Genomic DNA, 20,040 nt, shown 5'->3' on the forward strand with positions numbered 1-20,040 from the left:
TTGAGTGTCATTCAGTGTTTGTGGAAGAACAAAATCACAAAGTTGGCTGATATGGGAGTTGCGTCCCCATAACACACTTTGATAAATAGAAATGACCAACTCCACATGACTTAGTTTTTCTGTTAAGCTCCTGATACGTCATTCTATTCCAAGAAGAATGTTTGAGATCTAGCGTTGTGGAGGGAAGCATGAGAAGGTGAGGATGTAGGTCTGAGGTGGGTCAACTTCTGGGTAAGCCCAGGTAGGAAATATTTTAGGACTGTGGGCTGTACTTTATCCTTCCAACCATTAATTTCTGCCATTTTTTACATGAAAGAAGCCATAGACAATATGTAAAGAAGTGGAGGAGGATATACTCCAATAAAACCTTATTTACAAAACAAATTTGTGGGGTATAGTTAGACAAAGCCTAGTGGGAGACTGTATCCAAAATCTTTCAGACCTCCGAAGTGAAATATAGAAGATGGGAGGAAAAGAAGTCAAACAAGGAACCTAAGGAAGTGAATTTTCCTAAGTTAGGGAATACAAGAAGAAAATTAGCTTTTAGATTTAAAAAAGGATGTAGGAAAAAATAAAGGGCCTATCCCTAGCTGGCCAAAGGTCCAGGAAGAAAATTATCTGACAATTTTATTTGGGTACTGTGGAGCAATTGATTTCTAGAAAGTCTTATTGAACTTTTACAGGAAGAGAAGCATGTAGAAGTCAAACCAAATTTGTAAACAGAGTTGTGTGAAAGATAAAGGTTTATTTTTGGTTATGTAGCAGGGTTATATCTGAGATGAAGCTCAGAGCCATCCTCTTTCCCGCTCAGACCTGATTCTATTTTCTCAATGTGACCCCTTCAGAGAGCAAAATCAATAATGTCTCTGTCTCAGAATGCCTGACTGTGATGTATTTAAGACCTATCATGACTTTTATAAAAACAGCAATAAATGTCCAGATAAATGAGCCATTCTAAGTATTCTCTTCAACTGGCCAAAGGCAATCTCCAAATGGGTAATTTACCTGCCTAGATCAGAGAATCTATAACCAGTGTTCACTCTGAGGTTTGGTGTGCCCAGAATGGCTTCATCAGGCCAGCCAATTGGCTCAGAAGCAGTTAAAATAAACATTGTATCAAGTTTCTTCTCTTATGTGAATAAATTCAGCCAATATGGCATTTTAATCCTGGGGTGATTTTAGCATTGCGAGCCAGTTAAGGATTCCTGAGGGCATGGTGGGAACTTTCTTGTGGCTATGTGGAGTAAGACTATCCAGAATACAGGCAAGCAGTCAGGAAGAGGCAAGTAGAGGAAATGGGGAAAAGAAGAGGAAAAGGAGAAAGAGAGCAAGAGAGAGAAAGAGCCAATGACCTTGCCTAAGCTCCAGTATTCAGATGGCCCTAAAACTCATTTAGCCCATGGCATTTTAGCTACATAAACTAACACAAATTATTGAGGCATCATTTACGTTATAATATAAAACACGCAGACATTGAGTGCATGACTTGATGCATTTTAGAAAATGTATATATTTTTGTAACCCACTATCCCTTTCAAAACGAAAATATTCCTATAACCCTATAAAATTCCTGCTTGACCCTTTCATGTCAGTTCCCATGTTTCACCCTAGAAGCAACCATTGTTCTGATTTCTGTGTCTCAGATGAGTTTTTCCTAAATTTTTTATTATTATTTCCCCAATACAATTTTTTTTCTCCTGTACAGTATGGTGACCCAGTTACACATACACGTATACATTCTTTTTTCTCACATTATCATGCTCCATCATAAGTGACTAGACATAGTTCCCAGTGTTACACAGCAGGATCTCATTGCTAATCCATTCCAAAAGCAATAGTTTGCATCTATTAACCCCAAGCTCCCTATCGATCCCACTCCCTCCCACTCCCCCTTGGCAACCATAAGTCTATCCTCCAAGTTCATGATTTTCTTTTCTGTAGAAAGGTTCATTTGTGCCGTATGTTAGATTCCAGATGTGAGTGATATCCTATGGTATTTGTCTTTGTCTTTCTGACTTACTTCACTCAGTATGAGAGTCTCTAATTCCATTCATGTTAGATGAGTTTTGACTGTTCTTCAAGTTGATGTAGTGGAATTACCGAGCGGGCTCTCTTTCATCTTTTTCTTCCTTCATTCAGCATGTTTTCAAGGCACATCTGTGTTGCTGTAGGTAACAGTAGTTAGTTTCTTTTATTGCTGACTTTTAATTTATGGTATCAATATGCTAAGAATTGTTTATACATTCCCCTGTTGATTGATATTGGGTTATTTCTGGATTTTGGATTTTACAAACAAAAGGCTCATTATATAAACATTTTAATACCCTGGTACAAGTTTTTTTTTTTTGTGTCTGTGTGTGTGGCCATATATTTTAAATTGGGGAGTAAAGTAAATACCTAGTAGTTCAATTTCTGTTTCTTGGAATAAGTATATGTTTATATTTATTAGAAATTACCATTTTACAAATGTGTTATACCATTTTTTTCTTAATTTTTTTCTGGTAAAATATACATACCATTAAGTGTATTATCTCAAGTGTTTTTAAAGTGTATATTTCAGTGATATTAGATATCATCATAGTGTTGTGCAACCGTCACCACCATCCATTTCCAGAACTCTCTTCATTTTGCAAAACAGAAACTTTCACTCATTAAAACAAATTTGTGATTTAAATTCTAATTTGTCTGATATTAGTATTGTGATATCCTGCTTTCTTTTGGTTACTCTTTGCATGGAGTATCATTTTCCATCCTTGCACTTTCCATATATTAGTGTCTTTGTATATAAAGTGAATCTCTTTTAGACAGCGTATAATTGGGTCATGGTATTTTTTTGCTTACTGCCAGTCTCTGTCTTTTGATGAGAGAACTTAATCCATTTACATTTAAGGTAATTATTGATAAGTGTGGACTTCTATTATTCCATTATTTATTTTCTGTATACCTTATAGTTCTTTTGTCTTTCATTTCCTGTACTAGGAGCTGAAATTTACTGCCCAAGTCTTCCCCTGATAGTTGCAAACCTTCAAGAGAATCCAGAGTTCCAAAATAGTTACATCAGATATATTCTGCGAGTGTGATTGTTGTCTGGGTAGAGAAATAGATTCCTGGTATTCCAACATCTTTGCAGGATCCTTTTCCCCCTAATGTGTATATTTTTTGTTTTGGGCAGTGCCCACTGCTTACAAAAGTTCCTGGGCCAGGGATCCAAACCACACTTTGGCTGTGACCTGAGCCACAAGAGGGACAACACTGGATCCTTAACCCAGTAAGCCACCAGGGAGCTTCCCTAACATGCATTTTAAATCGCATAGCATCTTTCATATCAACTCCAATGCAAAATGAAATAATTCCTTAATGTTATGAATTATTCACTCTATAAGTTCTCTAGATGGATACATGTTCTTGCATAAATTCATAGAGCATGGACATCTGAGGGTCAGAAATATAGACAGGGAAGTCAGGTAAATAGGTATGATTGGTAAGTACCTCCATGTTTACCTCTCCAATATATTTGGTATTGGAGTATAGCTGACTTACAAAGATGTGTTAATTTCAGGTGTACAGCAAAGTAAATCAGTTATACCTATATGTATATCTATTCCTTTTCAGATTCTTTTCCCATATAGGTTATTACACAGTATTGAGTAGACTACCCTCTACTATAGAGCAGGTCCTTGTTACTTATTTTAATTTTTTTTCAATTTTTTAAATATTTTATTTTATTGGAGTATAGTTGATATGCAATGTTGTATTAGTTTCAGGTGTACAGCAAAGGGAAGCAGTCATACATATAAATATATCCATTCTTTTCGTTTCATATAGATTAGTACAAACTACTGAATAGATTTTCCTGTGCTATACAGTTTGTTCTTGATAATCTTCTATCTTAAACAGTAGTGTGTATAGATTGTTTCCATCCTCCCAATTCCTTCTTCTCTCCCCACAATGGTTTTACCTACAGTAACTATAAGATAGGTTTTGGAATCTGAAAGTTTATTTTTTTTAAATAAGCCCTTTTGTATCATTTTTATCAGATTCCACATAAGTGAATATATTTGTCTTTTTCTGTCTGACTTACCTCACTCAGTATGATAATCTCTAGGTAACATAGAGATCTCTAGGTAACATACCATGTTATTACAAATGGCATTATTTCATTTTTTTATTATTTAATAACATTCCATTGTCTATGTATCACATCTTCTTTATCCATTTCTCTGTAAATGGATATTTAAATTGCTTCCATATCTTGGCTATTGTAAATAGCACTGCAGTAAACACTGGGGTGCATGTGTTTTTTCAAATTACAGTTTTCTCTGGGTATATGCCCAGGAGTAGAATTGCTGGATCATACAACAGTTCTTTATTTAGTTTTTTAAGGACCCTCCATACTGTCCTCCAATTTATGTTCAACAACAGTTCAGTAGGGTTCCCTTTTATCCATACTCTAGCTTTTATCGTTTATATATTTTTTATGATAGTCATTCTGATTGGTGTGAGGTGATACCTCATTGTAGCTTTAACTTCCCTTGTCTAATAATTTGTGATGTTGAGTATCTTTTTATGTGTTTTTTGGCCATCTGTATGTCTTCTTTGTATAAATACCTATTTAGATCTTCTGCCCATTTTTGATTGGGTTTTTTTGTGTTTTTGATATAAAACTCCATGAAATGTTTGCATATTTTGGAGATTAATCTCTTGGTGGTTGCTTTGTTTGCAAAGATTTTCTCCCATTCTAAGGGTTATTTTTATTTTATGGTTTCCTTTGATGGGCAAAAGTTTTTAAGTTTAATTAGGTCACATTTGTTTATTTTTGTTTTTATTGTCATTATTTTAAGAGTCGGGACAATCAAGATATTGTTGCAATTTATGTCAAAGAGTGTTTTGTCTATGTTTTCCTCCAAGAGTTTTATAGTTATCTGGCCTTACATTTAGGCCTTTAATCTATTTCGAGTTTATTTTTGTGTATGGTGTTACAGAATATTCTAATTTCATTCTTTTACATATAGTTGTGACGTTTTCTCAGAACCACTTATTGAAGAGATTGTCTTTTCTCCGCTTTCTCCCTTTATCATAGATTAGTTGACCATAGGTACTTGTGTTTATTTCTAGGCTTTTTATTCTGTTCCACTGATCTATATTTCTGGTTTTGTGCCAGTACCATAACCATACTGTTTTGATTACTGTTGCTTTGTAGTATGGTTTGAAGTTAGTACGTCAGTGATTTATCCAGTTCTGTTTTTGTTTTTCAATATTGCTTTGGGGAGTTCCCGTCGTGGCGCAGTGGTTAACGAATCCGACTAGGAACCATGAGGTTGCGGGTTCGGTCCGTGCCCTTGCTCAGTGGGTTAACGATCCGGCGTTGCCGTGAGCTGTGGTGTAGGTTGCAGATGCAGCTCGGATCCTGCATTGCTGTGGCTCTGGCGTAGGCCGGTGGCTACAGCTCCGACTCAACCCCTAGCCTGGGAACCTCCATATGCTGTGGGAGGGGCCCAAGAAATAGCAACAACAACAACAACAACAACAAAAAAATATTGCTTTGGCTCTTCAGTGTCTTTTGCGTTTCCATACAAATTTTAAAATATCTTGTTCTAGTTCTGTGAAGAATTTCACTGGTAACTTAATAGGGATTGCATTGAATATGTAGATTGCCTTGGGTAGTATAGTCATTTTGACAATATTGATTCTTCCAATCCAAGAGCATGGTATATATCTTACCATCTGCTTGTGTCATTTTTGATTTCTTAGATCACTGTCTTAAGTTCTCAGACTATGGATCTTTTGTCTCTTTAGGTAGGTTTGTTACTAGGTATTTTATTCTTTTTGATGTAATTGTAAATGGGATTGTTTCCTGAGTTTCTCTTACTGATCTTTTATTTTTCATGTATAAAAATGCAATCAATTTCTGTGTATTAATTTTGTATCCTGGAACTTTACAAAATTCATTAATGACCTCTAATAATTTTCTTGTAGCATCTTTAGGATTTTCTATGTCATCTGCAAACAGTGACAGTTTTACTTTTTTCTTTTTCAATATGGATTCCTTTTATTTCTTTTTCTTCTGCTATTGCCATGGCAGGACTTCCAAAACTATGTTGAATGACAGTGGTGAAAGTGTTGAACACCCTTATCTTGTTCTTGATCTTAGCAGAAATTCTTTCAGTTTTTCACTGTTGAGAATGTTAGTTGTGGGTTTGTCATATACGGCTTTTATTATGTTGAGTTAGTTTTCCTTTATGTCCACTTTCTGGAGAGTTTTTATAATAAATGGGTGTTGAATTTTGTCAAAAGCTTTATCTGCATCTTTTTTAGTTGATCATATGGTTTTTAATCTTCAATTTGTTAATGTGATGTATCACATTAATTTGTGGATATTGAAGAATCCTTTCATCCTTGGGCTAAATCCCACTCGATCTTGGTATATGATCCTTTTTATATATTTTTGGATCCTTTTAAAATACTTTTGCTAGTATTTTGTTGAGGATTTTTGCATCTATATTCATAAGTTATATTGACCTGTAATTTTCTTTTTTCATGTTGTCTTTGTCTGGTTTTGATATCAGGATGATGGTGGCCCCATAGAATGAGCTCAGAGTATCCCTCTGCAAATTTTGGAAGACTTTCAGCAGAATAGGTGTTAACACTTCTAGTGTTTGCTATGGCCCTGGACTATTTTTTTTTTTTTGGAAATCTTAAAAGCACAGTTTCGATTTCAGAACTTGTGATTGCCTATACATAGTTTCTGTTTCTTCCTGATTCAGTCTTGGAAGGTTGTACCTTTGTACAACCTTTGTAGTAATCTTTACATTTTTTTTTCTAGTTTGTCTATTTTATTGACATGTAGTTGCTTGTAGTATTCCTTATTATCTTTTGTATTTTGTAGTAATCTTTACATTTTTTTCTAGTTTGTCCATTTTATTGACATGTAGTTGCTTGTAGCATTCCTTATTATCTTTTGTATTTCTGTGGTATCAAAAGTAACTTCTCATTTTTCATTTCTAATTTTATTGATTTTAGCCTTCTCCATTTTTTTCTTGATGAATCTAGCTAAAAGTATCAATTTTCTTGAGCTTTTTGTTTCATTTATCTTCTCTATTTTTTTCTTTGTCTGCATTACTTTTATTTCTGCTCTGATCTGTATAATTTCTTTCTTTCTATTAACTTCAGGCTTTGTCTGTTCTTCCTCTATTCTATATATATATTAGTGTGTATATTTCAATCTCAACCCTCTAACTTACTCTCCACCACCATGTTTCCCATTATAAAAAAGTACAAATTTGGTTTCAAAATTGTTGAAACTGCTACCTTTTGTATGTTCTTTTGTACAATTTTTATTAGATTGCATGTATTAGTGATCTCATATGATATTTTTCTTTCTCTGACTTACTTCACTTAGTATGATAATTTCTAGGTTCATCCATGTTGCTTCAAATGGCATTATTTTGTTCTTTTTTAATGGGTACCACATCTTGTTTATCCAGTTCTTTGTTGATGGGTATTTAGGATGTTTTCATGTCTTGGCTATTGTAAATAGTGCTGTGATGAACAGCAGGGTGCATGTATGTTTTCAAATCATGGTTTTCTCCAGATACATGCCCAGAAGTGATATTGCTGGAGCATATGATAGTTCTACGTTTAGTTTTTTAAGAACCTCCATGCAGTACTTCATAGTAGTTGCATCAGCTTACATTTCCACCAACAGGGTAGGAGGGTCTCTTTTCTCTATACTCTCTTTAGCATTTATTGTTTGTAGGTGTTTTGATGAGGGCCATTCTGACTGGTGTGAGGCAATACCTCATAGTAGTTTTTATTTGCATTTCTCTAATAATTAGTGATGTTGAACATCTTTTCATGTGCTTTTAGGCCATTTGTCTGTCTTCTTTGAAAAAATGTCTGTTTAGATCTTCTGACTTTATTTTAATAGCTACACTCATGGCATATGGAGGTTCCTGGGCCAGGAATTGAATCTGAGCCATAGCTGTGGAGTACTCCAGAGCTGCAGCAATGCCAGATCCTTTATTTAACCCACTTCACTGGCCTGGGAATGGAAACCACACCTCCACAGTGATCCAAGTTGCTGTAGTAGGATTTTTAAGCTACTGAGCCATAATGGGAAGTCCCTGGCCATTTTTTAATTGCACTGTTTGCTTTTGGTATAAAGGTGTATGAGATGTTTGTATATTTTGGAGATAAGTCCCTTGTCAGTCACTTCATTTGCAAAGGATTTTCTCCTATAGTGTGTGTTGTCTTTTTTTTTTTTTTTTTTAATGTTTCTTTTCCTGAGCAAAGGCTTAATTAGGTCCCATTTGTTTATTTTTGTTTTTGTTTTCATTACTCTATTAGGTGAATAAAGTAATGAATTGTTGTGATTTATGTCAAAGAGTGTTCTGCATATGTTTTCCTCTATGAGTTTTATAATATCCAGTCTTATGTTTAGGTCTTTAATCCATTTTAAATTTATTTTTGTGTATGGTGTTAAAGAATGTTCTGATTTCATTCTTTTACATGTAGCATATGCGACCTACACCACAACTCATGGCAACATGGAATCCTTAACCCACTGAGCAAGGCCAGGGATTGAACCTGCAACCTCATGGTTCCTAGTCAGATTCGTTTCCACTGTGCCATGATGGGAACTCCTACAAAGATTTTTAATTTTAATGAAATCTCGTTAATTTGTTTTTGTTGCTGTTGTTGTTGTTATTGATGTCAGTGCCTTTGGTATCAAATCTAAGAAATCATTGTCAAATCCAATATTATGAAGATTTTTCCTCGTTTTCTTCTGAGTTTTATAATTTGCAGTCTTCATGTAAATCTTTCATCCAATTTGAGTTGACTTTTGTATATGGCTTTAGGTAAAGGTGCAACTTTATTTTTTATATGTGAATATCCAGTTTTCTCAGAATCATTTGTTGAAAAGACTGTCCTTTCTCCATTGAATGGTCTTTGCACCCTTGTCAAAAATCACTTGGTAACAAATACAAGTGTTCATTTCTGGGGTTTCTATTCTATTCCATTGATCCGTGTGTCTGTCTTTATGACAGTACCACAATGTTTTGATTATCATATTTTTACAGTAAGTTTTGAAATCAAGAATTGTGAATTCTCCAGCTTTGTTTTTCTTTTTCAAGAATATTTTGATTATCTGAGATTCCTTGAGATTCCATATGAATTTTAGGATGGGTTTTCCTATTTTTGCAAAATGAACTGGGATTTTGTTAGGGTTATATTGTATCTGTAGATTGCTTTGTGTTGTATTGATATCTTAGCAATATCATCTTCCAATTCATAAACATAATTCGTATTTCTATTTTTATTTTCTTTCATTTCTTTCAGCAATGTTTTGTAGTTTTCATTGTGCAAGTCTTTCACCTCTTTGTCTAAGCACATTCCTAAGTATTTTATTAGTTTAATGCTATAGTAAATGAAATTGTTTTCATAATTTCCTTTTTAGATTGTTCATTTTCAGTGTATAGAAATGCAACTGATTTTAGTATGTTGATTTTGTATCTTGCTGCTTTGATACATTTATTAATTCTAAAGCTGCCTTCATGGAATCTTTAGGATTTTCTATCTTCAGGATCTTTACTCTTTTTTAAAACATGGATAGTTTGTATTGGTTTGTAGGAATTTTTTATACATTCTGGATATAAGTCCTTTGTCAGACGTATGAGTTGTAAATATTTTCTTCTAATACTTGACTTGACTCTTCATTTTTTTACTGACATCTTTCAATAGTTGGAAGTTTCTAAATTTGATGGTGCCCAATGTTTATAGACCCATTCCCAGCTAAGGGTGACTGTCACTTGCTAAAGGCTTAAGGAAATAGGCTTCTCAGGAGAATTATTTGCAGCCAAGAAGCACCATCTCATCTAGAAATAACTAGGATGCCATGCTCTCTTCTGAAGTGGCTTAGACAAATGACAGGCTGTTATTGAAGTAAAAAGTGCCTGTCCCCTGACCTCCATGTTGGACAACACAGAGGAGACATTTGTGTCCTGCAGCTCCTTGTGGGATTAGACAAATGTTGGGCTGGAGCTAATCCTGCTTCCTTGCTGTACTTCCTCCACTACCCTATCTTGCTTTCTTTACTCCCTTAGAGATGTCACTTGCAAGCACTCACTCAATAAATGACTCACACAAGAGGCCCTCTCTCAAGCTCTGCCTTTAGGGAACTCAATCTAAGACAACAATTTATCAGTTTTTCCTTCATACTTAGTTCCTTTTTTGTGTCCTAAGAAATCTCTGCCTCCCTCCTGTTGCAAAGAAATTCTTCTATGTCTTTTGGAGGCCTTATAGTTTTAACATTTACATTTAGGTATGTGATCTATTTCAAGTTAATTTATTGTGCATGATGTATGATAGGGATTAAATTTTATCTTTTCCATAAAATATCCAGGTATTCTAGCCCCTTTTCCTTGTCCAAATCTATCTCCCCCATTACAAAAAATCATTTGACCATATATTTGTACAACATTTATTTTCATTTTTCCTTTAAGTAGTTGGCATTGTTTTCTATTTCCTAGTACTGAATGATCCTGACTAATTTAGTTTCCCATTTATTTGGATTTCTAGCTAGTATTTTCAGATTTAGCAAATAAAAATATAGGACTTGAGGTAATTTAAATTTCAGATACATAAGAAGTAGGTTTTTTTTTTTTTTTTTTTTTTTAGTATAAATATATCCCATGCAACATTTGGGATACACTTACACTAAAAAAGTTATAAATGTATATCGAATTTGGAAGGTAAATTAATGTCCTCTGTTATATCCGAAAACCCTATTTCCGCTAGACTACTTGGATTCTGATATTCTGCATCCCATTACTACTATCTTTCTGGCCTTCTTTTGTCTTGTCCTTCCACTTAAATGCAAGGTGAGCTTTCTGAACCTTTCCACTCTGAGATGCTCCATTCTTCCTGTTTAGGAGGCTGCAATAGACAGTTCACACCCTTATCACATTCTTTGACACTCTTGTCTGTCAGCTACCAAAGCAACTGGATTATTTTTTTTTTAAATAATGCTCTACTTCTGAAGTGCAAATTCAATGTTATTGACCTGTCAGAGTGTCAGAACAGACAGAGAGGTGTTGTGACTTCTTAACTCTCATCAACAGTTGGCATAGGTTCAGACCAATCAATTTATATCCTCACATCTGAAACTCCATGATGAGGCCTATAACAGCCCTGTGATTACTAAACAGTGCAGGCTGCTGGGTTTGGAGTAATTTCATCTGTAATGTTGGCAGCCTGAGCTCCAAGTTGTGGGCTGGTGGGGACATACCTACCATATTGTGCACACAGGCCTGAAACTTGTCTTCACAGGAATTGTGACAGGTACAAAGTAAGGCAGTCAAGCTGTAGGAACAATTACAAGCTCACTGTCCATTTCATAACAATGTTTTTTCTTTGCTGGGAAACCGGTGTTTCAAAGTACAGATGCCTTTTTCGCAGAGCATTGTCTGAGTCTCTTACATGGGGCGAATGGAATGTGGAGCCAATGGCTTCTTATGGATTCTTTGTGCCAGAGGCAGAGTTCTTGCCAAGACCACAAAGCTTAAGCTCCTTGGGTCCTATGAGTGGGTCCCTGTGAGCACTGGGAGGTGCTGGGTTGAGACTTAATCAGGTGAGGAAAAGCCACCTTGCCTTTGGAACCATTGTCTGTAAGCATTTCAGCAAACTCCTAAGGTGACCACAGAAAAATTGACTTGAATTTCCAAGTCTCAAAAACCTCTAATGTATTTTCTTATTCTAAATGAATATTTCTAATCATAACTAATTTTGTATTTGTAATTCATTTTTTTTTTTCTTTCCTTGAGAAGTCCCCTCAAAATGTATATGTGTTGGAATCTGCAGTCTTGTCATGGCCATGAAGGCAAGGACAGGGGATGTGTGTAGTTTCAGGTTCATGGCTCCAGGGCATGGTGGGAACATTCCTCACTGTCTGTCTCTCTCTCACATCAAACAGGCCCTCAGGCCCCTTCTCTACTAATCTACAACTCTGAGAATGGGACTTAATTAGAATCTGCTTCTGTAATCACTCCGAAGAGATCATTCAAAAAACACCTCTTCCTGCTCTAATCTTCACATTGTTCTTACCCTCTTCCTTCCTGACACCTTTTTTTAACCATCCCAAATTTAGTGACTTATTTCACATATGTGTGAAAAAAAAATTACTTTGTTTCTGGAAAAGTTATCAAGAAGCAAGGCTCCATGGACTCAAATTTTGAATAAAAGATACAGAAAAAATATGGAAAATAAATATTTTGATCAATCCCTTTGATGCACTTATTGCAAAGGCTCTGAGTATTGATTAACTGAAGAACAGAGCACTGATCACAGATGTGCAGACATATATGTAAAGTCATGTCCTGGTTTATGAGTATTTAATACATATTCTAATACAAACTGTTATATAAAATAAAAATTAAAAATCTTTTTTAAAAGTAAATATTCTTGGAGTTCCTGTCATGGCTTAGTGGTTAACAAATCCAACCAGGAACCATGACGTTGTGGGTTCGATCCCTGGCCTTGCTCAGTGGGTTAAGGCTCTGGCGTTGCCTTCAGCTGTGGTGTAGTTCACTGACGTGGCTCAGATCTGGCATTCTTGCGGCTCTGGCATAGGCTGGCAGCTACAGCACTGATTACGCCCCCTAGCCTGGGAACCTCCATATGCCATGTGTGCGGCCCTAGAAAAGACAAAAAAAAAAAAAAAAAAAAAAAAAAAATTCTTATTCTAGAATAATACTTGGCACAGTCTCTAAATTTAGTTTATTTCTTTCAAAAAATTATGTTGCTTTATCATGAATGTATTTTTGATCTATTTCTAGAAATAGTCTTTCTATGTAAATTGTTATACACTTACATTTAACTTCTTCTAAAAATGGTTTATTACCACCAGAATTAAGGGATGATGATTTTTAACTCATCCTGGCTAGAATTATTAACTGCTTCCACAAATTTAGTAGCTTAGTTGTTTAGATTTTGCTAAATGTTTTACTCTGTTCACATTTGTTTCATTTGGAATTGGAATCAATTGAAAAAATCATTCAACTAATTTCATTATTAAAAAATAATATAATCATTTAAAACTACACTTAGGAAACAAAATAAAAATATTATGAACTATCATTAAAATTTCCTATGATTAATTAATATATATTTATTAATAGGAATTCTTCTTTGTTCCACATACAATATGTTTATCTTAAGTACACTTTATAAAATATATTTGTATATTATTAAAAGGATTTATATAATTTAATTTTCCCAACATTTTCATGTTATAAATAAGGGAGACAAATTTTTATTCATTTTAGAGGTCAAATATTTTAAAAATGGATGAGACAAAATTGGTACTTCCTTTTCCAAATCTCGGCTTGCAACACTTTCTACTGAATTTGGTGTGCTCCCTATTTCCCTTCATCCTTTTCTTTATTCTTATGATCTCTTACCTTGTAAATATTTACTATGTGTTCCAAATTATACTTAAAGGTAATATATGAGATCAGTATAGAGATACCTTAGAAATCTATACACAGAACTACCATATGACCCAGTAATCCCACTCTTGGGCATATATCTGCACAAAACTTTCCTTAAAAAAGATATATGCACCTGCATGTTCATTGCAGCTCTATTCACAATAGCCAAGACATGGAAACAACCCAAATGTCCATCAACAGATGATTGCATTAGGAAGGTGTGGTGTATAAACACACACACACACACACACACACACACACACACACACACACACACACACAATGGAATACTACTTAGCCATAAAAAAGAATGAAATAATGCCATTTGCAGCAACATGGATGGAACTAGAGACTCTCATCCTGAGTGAAATAAGTCAGAAAGAGAAAGACAAATACCATGTGATATCACTTATATCTGGAATCTAATATAAGGCACAAATGAACCTTTCCACAGAAAAGAAGATCATGGACTTGGAGGATAGACTTATGGTTGCCAAGGGGGAAGAGGAGAGAGTTGGGTGGTTGGGGAGCTTGGGGTTAATAGATACAAATGATTGCCTTTGGAATGGATTAGCAATGAGATCGCTGTGCAGCACTGGGAACTATGTCTAGTCACTTATGATGGAGCATGATAATGTGCAAAAATACAATGTGTATATGTATGTGTAACTCGGTCACCATACTGGATAGTAGAAAAAAAATTGTAGTGGGGAAATAACTATTAAATAATAATAATAATAAAAGAAAAGTAAAAAAAAATAATGTTAATTTTTATATAAAATGAAAAAAAAAGAAATGTAATATAGACATTGCCCTCAATGATTTTTTTAGTCTAGGTGGTAGGTAGAATATAGCAAATATTTTGAATATATACACAAATGTACACATATATACATACATTTACACAGATCATTAAGGAACCACACAAAATCAGATCAAGAGCTTTCTCAAGGTAAAATTTATGTATTTATTTTGAAACATTATTAAGTGCTAGGTATGTTGTAAGGGCAAAATGAAACCTATGGACAAGAGGCTGGCTGAAATTTAGAGGAGGGAGGGGGTTCTTCGGGTTGATGAAAGGAAAATAACCATAAACTTCACAAATTGTATCTTTAAGTAGAGTGAGATTAGGACATGCAGTAAGAAATTAACAGGTGGTCAAGAAGGTAATATTTGGAGGAAGGAAAGAACATGGGTTCCTTGGAAAGCAGTAAAACTATTTCCCCAGAGAAGAGGGATTTGGTAAAACAGCACAGGTTTAGAAATAGAAATGGAGAAAAATTATGGATGTCCTCACATTTTAGGCCAACTCCAATATCATAAACATTGATAATGCTTAGACTGTCACATTTGAGTCTCCTTTACTGTCTATATAGGTAGTTCTTTGATTATTGACCCCATTGGAAATCTATTTTATATGATGAATTTTCCCATATTAATGTAGCTATGAGAATAAACAATCTTGTAAGAATTTTAAAAAGCTGAGAGGCTCCTGAAGCCCATCTCAGGACCTCTAGAGTTAGGATGTCTTCCTATATAATCTGTCTTCTGAGTTATAGACCAACATATTCAATTGCCTGGTGGACACATACACTTTGATAATAACCTCTGTAAGCCCCAAATGAGACTCATGTGTATCCTAAGTAAGGCTCTCCTGATATTTCAGGTCACCATAGATAGTGGAATCATTCAGGAAACCTAACTACAGTGTATGGTTGAAGTGTAGGTCATTCACATGGTCATCCAAGTTAGAAATTCAATAGACACTCTTGACATGCCCAACTCCTTTCTTTCCAATTCCACGTAATCACCAAGACCACACTTCTTTCCATCTCTAAAGCACCTTCCATAATTAAGTCTTTTACCATTTCACAATGGGATGAAGACATCCCAACTTTGGTCTCTTGCCTCCAACCCAGCTTATCCCTTTCAGTTCATGTCCATGTCATTGGAAGTGTAAGTAATAATACTAATAGCAATTCTAATCACATCGTTTACCTGTTGAGATTTCTTCACAAAGACCTAGATTATTTTATAGAATAAAATTCACACTCCTTAGCATTATGTGGTTTGGCTTCCATTGCCCTTGCTGTTTTCCTGCCATTCACATGCCCACTATTTGCATTTTTAATTTTATTTTCTTCCTGCTCAAGATGTCTTAAGACTAAGACTTCATTGGGCCAACATCAATTCACTCTTAGAATTCAGCCCATGGGAATCATGCCCTTGGGAACATGTTTCTCACCTCTTCAATCCCAGATAGACGCACAGCCTCTACTTTCTCATAGTGCTCTGAACAGAACTTTATTAAGGCACTTTTCACATCAAATTTTCTTGTTATCTTTCTCTTCCTAAGGTTGTGACTTCCTTAAAGCCCTGGGGAGTTTCCTTGGTTTCCAGAGTGATGCCCAGAGAATATGTATTTGGTAAATATCTAGTCTGCGAATCTAAGAATGAATACATTTTGTGGGTCTGTGGTCTTCTATCAGTTCCCCGATGCTCCCAAGAACACCTCAGTGATGCCGTAAAGAGCGAAATATCTTCTTTTAAACAGTAAGAATTTAAGCTGCCTAAAGAGACCGCTTATGTCCTTTTGTTGATTTCCTTGTTACTTAGTAATTCCTGAAAGATTTTATTCAGAAAAATAAAAAAGATTTCTGTAGGCAATTAAGACATATTTTTGAGCTAGGGACCAAAATAATGCTAATGCTATTTTAGCAAGAGTTCTTTGGTATAGCGAGCAACAAGAATTGTAAAGACGCAAAGACATGTTTTGATTAGTAATAAAGATTGCCTAAAGGTTTTTAAAATAAAAAAACTCCAATATGATGTTAAATTTACCTTCTTAGTATTTCTTTTTTATGTAAGAGCAGGCTTGGGAATGGGGGCTTTAATTTTAATCTCTGTTCAATTCTCTGTCTTCGCAAAGTTTGGCATTCTAGAAATCCACAATGCCACAAATTCACTGCAGGATACAGGCAAGAGGAGAAGGAAAACCCCCTCTGAATGTGTTCTAAAATGTAATTTCTATCTTTAAAAAACTGAAGACTCACCTATGGTTTATGGTCTCATTCAATAAACATTTCAAAAAAGGTAGAATAGACTTTGAGTTTTGAATAAGATACCGTTGACATTTCACACTCTTTACCTCTGAAATATGCATGGTCTTCCCCAGAAGGGAAACACTCTCTTACACTTTTATGTTCAAAAATAAACAAACATTCCCTATTGGACGATCATCTAAAAAGTCCTAGTCTATAGAAAATATATACTCTGACTTTTAAATGTCGACCAGCCTTGGAAATCTATATGACATAAACTTTTGCCAAAAAATCAATCTTGAGTTATGATTTGATTAGCAGAAAATTGCTATCACATTTGTTTCTACATTTGTCTACCTCATGTCCTTTTCATTCATAGGCTAGCTGATTCAAACCTTCTTTAAAAACTCCCTGAGAAAGTCTGTGACATTAAAATGTCCTTTGATGCTCTTTCACTAAGCAGTGAATATTAACAGTTATGGTGACCCTGTTCCCTAATGTGTCTCAGCAGGATCAATAGCAGTTAAGTGCCACTGTTTTACAATTAAAAAGGGGATCATTTTAAATTTAAAAGCTCATAGCTAATTTTCTTCTTGGCACTTAATGGTAATTCATTTCTGAAAAACCTCATTGGGAGAACATAGGCTTTTTTTTTTTTTTTTTTTTGGTGGCAGTATCCATTGGAAGGGGCTAGTTTTAGTACCTCTTGTTGCCTCTGAGATGATTTATAGCATTTCTTCATTAAGCTGCTTGTAGGGCATCTGTAAAATTTTCTCCAAAATAGGGGGCACTGATGCAGAGCTTGGGCAACCATTGCAATTCTCCTTAAAACTTTTCAAAAGGCATTTTCATTGGGACTTTCTACCTGAGTGCTGCTGCTTTTAGCCAGACTCAGCTTTACACTCACAATTTTTCCCCCTCCGATTGTTGCTTTTCTTTTTGGTGACCTCCTCCTGTGCCCCATTAGGAACCCAGGCACATGACAGGTGGTTCGAAGCAGTGCATACATATTTCCAACATCTAATTGGCTAGTATTATGCTGGAAATGTCATCCTGATCCTACCTCATTGACATTGCAGAAAGCCTGGCGCTCTCTCTCCACAAGGATGGCTTTCCCAGTTCCCAATTACAACAGTAACAGACGCGTCCAGTTACGTATACGATATATCCCCGGGGATAAGCACTCGATATAGATCCACTTTGGGGTAAGTCTCATATCTGCTTACGGAATTTACATTATCTTGAGGCAAAGAGTTATTGTTGGTCATTTATATTTGCTACTTAAAGCTTAGAAGAATATATTAATGCATTGGGTACTTTTGGGGTTATTTTAAAAAGGTCTTTAAAAAAAAAAAACAAACAGAGGATATATACCAGTTTTGTCCTAAATACCAATTCTACCTCTAATTTAAGAAGCAAAGAACTGAATGTTGATTGTGCAAAAGGCACTTGTGTTCAGCCCTTTATACATCTTTTCTCTGGCCCTCATTCTACCTTATAAAATGGGCATTTTTGTTCATAATTTACAGATTAAGGCACTGAATCTCAGAGAGGTTAAGCTACATGATTAAAGTCACACAGCTTGCAAATATTGCCAATGGGACTTCTGACTTGAACTTTCTCACTCCCAAACTAATCTTTCAAACACATGGCTTATAAGCCAATGAAACTCTTTAGATTTAACCATATATCATAGACTCAAATCTAAATATAAACTCTCCAGAATTTTGGGGCTCTTCAAAAATATTTGCAGAATACTAGTTATTAGAAAGTTAAGATTAGCCAAATTGTATTTCTTAAGTTATTCTTTATCTGAAATTTGATTTTTTAAAAAAATACTTTGACTTTTATTAATTAATTATAGTATGCCTGTCACCAATCATGAGCTGTTACTAATTAAAGACTACATGAAATATCTCATTTCATTCATTTTACTTTTTTTTTTTTTTTTTTGTCTTTTTGCTATTTCTTGGGCCGCTCCCACGGCATATGGAGGTTCCCAGGCTAGGGGTCCAATGAGAGTTGTAGCCGCTGGCCTACGCCAGAGCCACAGCAACACCAGATCCGAGCCGCGTCTGCGACCTACACCACAGCTGAAGGCAACGCCGGATCCTTAACCCACTGAGCAAGGCCAGGGATGGAACCCGCAACCTCATGGTTCCTAGTCAGATTTGTTAACCACTGAGCCATGACAGGACCTCCTCATTCATTTTACTTCTAAAATTGATCATTTTCTTTGTAAATATAAAGTTTTGACTAAATGCTTATGTTCCAATAAGGAATTCTGAATAAACAGGGACCTGCGTGTATTATATTAGACTTTAAAATAAAAGAAATATTAGGGTAACCAAGGGCCAATATTCCCTGAAAATATAATTAACTTCTGCTGAGGAAGTTTACCTTTATTTATGATTCTTATGTGTAAAAATAATAATGATGGAGGAGGGACATTTATGGATATTACCATGTCTTTGGGAAAACTAGCTTTAATTGAAACAAAGTATCTTCCTATATACAGAATTCATTCTGTGATTGATTTTTTTTCCCTCTCATTTTCTTTTTAGTTTGTTTGGTCCTTTTTCCTTTACTCCCTCCATCCATCCCTCTCTCCTTTATTTTATTTGTTTTCAAACATTCTAAAATCTAATGCACTCCTTGAATTCACTTTCCCTCTTCTAACCAGACATCTCTGTGTGACAAAAAATGACTCTTGTCCCTGCCCTGTGAGGGTAAGGTAAATACACGTCATCTGTACATGCATTCGTTTAAATGAAACGTGACTCCTGGGGGATGCTGCCACCCAACTGGTCCATCCTGTAATCCAAGCCTGAGTCAGAGATGTGACGCCTGCAAGGCAAGGGAACAGCTCCGGTTCACAGGAGCGCCCTGGGCTCACATGCCACCAAACAACACAATTAGCTGCTGACACCAGGTGCTGCCTGTTTCCTGCCACGTTACACTTCTCACATTTCATGTAATGGTGTTTGTAAAGTGCTCCCCCTTTTCAATTAGCCAGTCTCGCTGCTCTGTCCACTCTCCCATTCATCTACGCGATTACAGGGATTGGGGAGCCGGTTGCTGGGCTGGCAAACATGACTCCCGTTAAGCGCAGCATCCACGCCCAGTGGTGGCAAAGCAGCTTAAAGCCTGTCATTAAGCATAATTTATTCCATATGCTGTTGATGAAGCCAATCAGTGCTGTGACTTTTGTTTATGTTTAAGGAAGAAATAAGGGAAAGCTTCTGTAAATATGCTCCAGCAACTTCGTCGCTGCGTGTATTCATTTATGGTGCGTTCTGGGCAAGGAAGGATTTTGGAATGGCTGAGCCTCGGGTTCACATTGTTCTTCTTTGAAGTAGCCTAACGCTGCCCGGCTGTTTTGTGTATTTAAAACCCCACTCTTCCTCATCATTGCAATAAACAAGTCCTGCTGCTTTTTTTTTTCTGTAGTAATTATCTTTTTTTATATTTACATAAAGGGGCTGCCCTCCGAGTGAGTATAAATGCTGAGT

At 35.6% G+C, this 20,040-nt stretch overlaps 1 long non-coding RNA gene across 2 annotated transcripts in view; it reads left to right on the forward strand.

Annotated features, from left to right (window-relative positions):
* The window catches only part of LOC106504490, a 517,287-nt gene that overhangs the window by 451,656 nt on the left and 45,591 nt on the right, over positions 1 to 20,040 (forward strand). For both annotated transcript variants that reach the window (XR_002345962.1, XR_001297976.2), the window contains 2 exons: positions 15,844 to 15,913; positions 17,608 to 17,733. This is a non-coding gene — a long non-coding RNA (uncharacterized LOC106504490). The remainder of the gene's footprint in view (positions 1 to 15,843; positions 15,914 to 17,607; positions 17,734 to 20,040) is intronic.

The sequence above is a fragment of the Sus scrofa genome, chromosome 7, assembly GCF_000003025.6.
Source record: "Sus scrofa isolate TJ Tabasco breed Duroc chromosome 7, Sscrofa11.1, whole genome shotgun sequence".
NCBI lineage: Eukaryota > Metazoa > Chordata > Mammalia > Artiodactyla > Suidae > Sus > Sus scrofa.